Source organism: Leopardus geoffroyi, chromosome B2 (genome assembly GCF_018350155.1).
Source record: "Leopardus geoffroyi isolate Oge1 chromosome B2, O.geoffroyi_Oge1_pat1.0, whole genome shotgun sequence".
Lineage (NCBI taxonomy): Eukaryota > Metazoa > Chordata > Mammalia > Carnivora > Felidae > Leopardus > Leopardus geoffroyi.
The window spans coordinates 139,447,251-139,453,295 of record NC_059332.1 but is presented as its reverse complement, the minus strand read 5'-3'; positions in this window follow the sequence as shown (position 1 = coordinate 139,453,295).

The following is a 6,045-nucleotide window of genomic DNA, read 5'->3' as shown; positions in this document are numbered from 1 at the left end:
GTTTCCAGGGGAAGGCAGGAATGGGGAGTATAGAGTTCATCTGGGGATGATGAAAAAGTTCTGGAGATGGATGGTGATGATGGTTGCACAACAATGTGAATGTACCTAGTGCTACAGAAATGTACATTTTAAAATACTTAAAATGATAAATTTTATGTCAGGTATATTTAACCACAGTAATTTTTTAAATGGTTAGAATAAGAAATATGGGAAATGCATTTGATAGACTACTAAGTACACAGGAGTAAGATAAACTGTTAATGTATTTTAGCTCTAAAAATACATAAGCAAAAAGTGAAAAACTATATTTGAAAAGTATTTTAGTGTGCCGGGATTGGGAGGTGTTTTTTTTTTTTTTTTTTTAAGATTTTATTTTTAAGTAATCTCTACACCCAGTGTGGGGTTCCAACTCAACCCCAAGATCAAGAGTCACATTGGGGCGCCTGGGTGGCGCAGTCGGTTGAGCGTCCGACTTCAGCCAGGTCACGATCTCGCGGTCTGTGAGTTCAAGCCCCGCGTCGGGCTCTGGGCTGATGGCTCAGAGCCTGGAGCCTGTTTCCGATTCTGTGTCTCCCTCTCTCTCTGCCCCTCCCCCGTTCATGCTCTGTCTCTCTCTGTCCCCAAAATAAATAAACGTTGAAAAAAAAAATTAAAAAAAAAAAAAAAAAAGAGTCACATGCTCTACCAACTGAGCAAGCCAGGCACCCCTTTACAATAATTCAATCTTTTCGTATCTCATTTTTTTTAATGGGCACCTATAATTCACCAAACTTGATACTGAAACCAAGTGGTATAAGAGGGTCGTAAGATACTGAAGATACAAAGTAAACATTTTGCTTTCACCAGCTTAAATTAAGTAGCAATTTTGAGTTTGGTAGGTGTGTTCCATTGTGTGTTAAAGGGTGGCTCTTCAAATGGCTGAAGGTAAAACAGAACATATCATCATCAATAGTAGTAGTAGTCAAAGATCAAGGAAAACTACATTTCCAGGCTCCATAGTGTAACTATCGATTTAAACTGAACGTTTGCCCTTCCAACGAATAAACCAGCAGATTCACGTCTTTGCCCTCACAATGAATCTTTCCTTACTTCTAACACACACACTCCTGATTCAAATTATTTGCTTGGCCTACAAACACAACCTTCACCTGTTGCCCCAGACTTTCCGAGGGAACACTACTGCAAGTTGCCTGTGAGAAGGGGGTATTTTGCCCACCTTAGAGTTTTATGCCACTGCTGTGAAATGAAAGAGACTGTGATGACTACACAAATTTATGTTCATTTCACGTCATTGAGGAAGGGACCAAATTATTTTGCTGTTATAGAGAAGGCTCAGGTTGTGATAAAAGAGGTTATATTGCCCAAAAGGCATTGACTTATGTCCCTAGATATGGTTGAACATTCTGCTACAAACACCTGTTTTTTTTTAAAGTGTTTCTTTTTATTTATTATTTTTTAAATATTTTTTTATTTATTTTTGAGATAAAGAGAGACAGAGCATGAACAGCAGAGGGGCAGAGAGAGAGGGAGACACAGAATCCAAAGCAGGCTCCAGACTCTGAGCTGTCAGCACAGAGCCCGACGTGGGGCTCGAACTCATGGACCGCGAGATCACGACCTGAGCCAAAGTCAGACGCTTAACCGACTGAGCCACCCAGGCGCCCCCAAACACCTGTTTAAAGAAGGTACAATGATGGGTGGCACCAAGGTGGCCCTTGAAACGAGGCCTCATGGGGTTACAATAAATTGTGATCACTGTGTTTCTCATATGTTGATAAATTAGTAAGTTAACTTAATATATGCAGAGTAGATCAGCGCCTCATAGACAAATTAAAGATAATCAAACACACTGGAGTCTGATATACACCCCCAGAATGCAAGTGAGTTAATTTACCATTTTTTATGCCTTTTTTTTTTTTTTTTTTTTTTTTTTTTTGCACAGAGGGGGAGAATGCACAAGAAGGGGAGGGGGGGGGAGAGAAAGAGAGAGAGAGAGAGAGAGAGAGAGAGAGAGAGAGTATTAAAGCACGCTCCAATCTCAGTGTAGAGCCTAATGCAGGGCTCGATCTCATGACCATGAGATCATGACCTGAGCTGAAATCAAGAGTCAGATGCTTAACCAACTGAGCCACGCAGGTGTCCCTACTATATCACTTTTAAGTGACTAGAATTCCCCTACTATTCAAGACAAAGTTTTTCCTATCAAGATGCCTGGGAAACAAATAATCTGAAGGTTACTTTGAATCAGTAAATGCCAAAAAGGAACTTTAGTGACTAGAACTTCTATATCCTTCTCCACAACATATACCCAAGCTTTAGTGTTCCTTTTTCCTAGACTGTACTGAATAAACACTGCAAACATCTCTAGTATCTCTTTTGTTTTTAGGCTGACATCTCTTGGCTAAATTTTTTTTAAGTTTATTTATTTATTTTGAAAGAGACAGACACAGCATGAGCAGGGGAGGGGCAGAGAAAGAGGGAGAGAGAAAGAATCCCAAGCAGGCTCCACACTGTCAGCACAGAGCCCAATGTAGGTCTTGAACTCATGAAACCATGAGATCATGACCTGAGCCAAAACTGAGAGTCAGAAGCTTAACCAACTAAGTCACTCAGGCACCCCTTTCGGCTAAATTTAATGCCTATAGTAAGACTAGCAGAATCACGGTCTTCTGAAGACCTAACTCTATCCATTCTATATTAATTTTATAGATTTTAATACAAATGTGAAGGTTCTCAAGGTGTTTTTTTTTTTTAAATCAGTTTTGAATGATGCTATGGGCTGAATTGTGTCTCCCAAAAGACATATGTTGAAGTCCAAATGCACAAGTACTTCAGAATGGGACTGAATTTGGAGATAGGGTACTTACCCTGCCAGCTTGCATTCATTTATTTACTTATCTACCTATCTATCTATTTTAAAATAAGCTCCATGCTAGGGGTGCCTGGGTGGCTCAGTAGGTTAAGTGTCTGATTCTTGACTTCAGCTCAGGTCATGATCTCCTGGTTCGTGAGTTCAAGCCCCACATTAGGCTCTGTGTTGATAGTGTGGAGCCTGTCCCTCCCCTCTCCCTCTCTCTCTGCCTCTCTCCTGCTCGCTCTGTCTCTCCCTCTCTCTCTGCCTCTCTCCTGCTTACTCTCTATCTCTCTCTCTCAAAATAAATGAAAAAAAAAACTTAAAAAAGCAAACATAAAAAATAATAAAATGGGCTCCATGCCCAATATGAGGCTTGAACTCACAACCCCAAGATTAAGAGTCGCATGCAGAGCCAGCCAGGTGCCCCTCCCCCTGCCAACTTTTTTGAGGTATGACTGAACAATAAAAACTGTATGTATTTAAGGTATACAATATGATATTTAGATATATGTATACATTGTGAAATGATTAGCACAATAAAACTAATTAACATATCCATTACCTTACATCGTTACCACTTGTGTGTGTGTGTGTGTGTGTGTGTGTGTGTGTGTGTGTGTGTGTGTGGTAAGAACACTTGAGATTTACTCTCTTACCAAATTTCTTTTTTTTCAGTTTATTTATTTAATTATCTATCTATCCATCTATCTATTTAAGTAAACCCTACATCCAACATGGAACTCAAACTCATGACCCAGACCAAGAGTCACATGCTCTTCTGAGCCCGCCAGGACCCCCTCTTAGCAAATTTCAAATATACTTTATATTATTATTAACTGTAGTCATCATGCTGTACATAAGGCTTCTAGAACTTATTCATCTTATAATTGAAAGTTTGTACCCTTTGATCAATACTTACCCCCTTGCTCCCCAATCTCTGGAAATCACCATTCTCTCTGTTACTATGAATTCAACTTTATTCTATTATTTTTAAAGTTTTATTAATTTAAGTAATTGCTACACCCTACATGAGGCTCAAACTCACACCCCCAAGATCAAGAGTTGCACGTTCCTCCAACTGAGTCAGCCAAGCATTCCTGCTATGAGCTCAACTTTCTTTTAGATTCCACCTGTAAGGGAGATGATGCCACATTTGTCTGTGTATGCCTGGCTTATTTCACTTAGCATAATGTCCTCTAGGTTCATCCATGTGGTCACAAAGGGCAAGATTTCCTTCCTTCTTATGGCTGAATAAAATTTCATATACATATATATGTATATACCACATCTTCCTTATCCATTTTCTGTCAACAGACACTTAGTTTGTTTCCATATCTTGGCCACTCTGAATAATGCTGCAATGAACACAGAAGTGTAGATATTTCTTCTAGATGGTGATTTTATGTCCTTAGAACATATACACAGAAGTAGAATTCCTGCATCACATGGTAGTTCCTTCTTAGTTTTCTGAGGAATCTCCATACTATTTTCCATAGTGGCTACACCAGTTTACATTCCCACCAACAACGCACCAGGGTTCCCTTTTCTCCACATCCTCACCAACGCTTTTTATGTTTTGTCTTTTTGGTAATAGTCGATCTTACCAGTGTGAGATGGTATCTCACTGAGGTTTGATTTGTATTTCCTTCATGACTAGTGACACTGAGCATCTTCTGAGTCTTCTTTGGGAAAATGTCTATTTAGTCCTCTGCCCATTTTTTAATCATATTATTTGCTTTTTTGACATTTAGTTGTGTAAGTTCTTTACATATTTTTGATATTCACCTTTAATCAGATGAATGATTTGCAAGTATCTTCTCCCACTCAATAGGTTGCCTTTTTGTTTTGTGGATTTCCTTCACCACGCAAAAACTTTTTAGTTTGAGGTAATCCTACTTGTTTATTTTAGCTTTTGTTGCCCTTGCTTGAGGATACTGGTGCAAAGAATATATTGCTAAGACCAATGTCTGTTTTCTTCTAGGAGTTTTATGGTTTCAGGTCTTGCCTTCAAGTCTTTAATCCATTTTGAATTTAAATGGAATTTGGGGTGTTTGGATGGCTCAATGGGTTAAGTTTCCCACTCTTGATCTCAGCTCAGGTCTTGATCTCAGGGCTGTGAGTTCAAGCCCCATGTTGGGCTCCGCATTGGGCATGAAGGCTACTTTAAATAGATAGGTAAGTAGGTAGATGATAGATAGATAGATAGATAGATAGATAGATAGATAGATAGATAGATATAGAATCTAATCAGGGAGGGCTTCCTAGAGGCAGAACACATTGGAGCATAGTTTAGGATCTCCAGGCTTAGCTCCTTAGTCCTTTAGCCCCTTAATTTCCTTCAGACAGTTGACAATTTAAAATGATGAATTTCAGGGGTGCCTGGGTGGCTCAGTTGGTTAAGCGTCCAACTTTGGCTCAGGTCATGATCTCATGGTTCATTGGTTTGAGCTCCACATCAGGCTCTGGGCTGGAGCCTGGAGCCTGCTTCAGATTCTGTGTCTCCCTCTCTCTCTGCCCCTCCCCTGCTCATGCTCTGTCTCTCTCTACCTCAAAAATAAATAAAACATTAAAAATTTTTTAAATAAAAAAATAAATATGATGAATTTCATTGTCAAAATAAAATGATGAATTTTAGCAGAATGGCAGATCAGATTCCCTATACACTTTTGTTGCATAACAACTAGTAATGATGGTTAAAATGCTTAAATTTTCTTTTCAAGTGCATCGCTGAAATGATATAAAGTAATTGGCATAAAATAAGCAGTTCTCAGATGCCAAGAAATAAGATAGTATTTAAATGCCAGTCCCTCATGTTACTAAGCTTTGATTTTGATCTCTATTCAAGATATGCACACAGGACTTGAGAGGACCACATTATGGAGTCTTATAAGAGAACCTTGAATAATGCTTAAATGTCAAGGGCAACATCATCAGTGAAGTGGTTGAAGATGTAAAGGGAGGGAAAAAACACAAACACAAACTTATCCAAAGATGAGGGTGGGGAGGGACAGGCAGGGGCAGCAGGAAAATTTGCCTGGATCAACACTGGAGCAGAGGAAAGACAGGGAAAATTTTCCCTGAGAATTTACAGCCTTCGTGCATGTTTTTGGTTCCATTCATAATACCTGGGTGATGTATAAAACTTCAAGCAAATTATTTCAGGTTGGTACTAGGTCAACATTCCTCCAGGC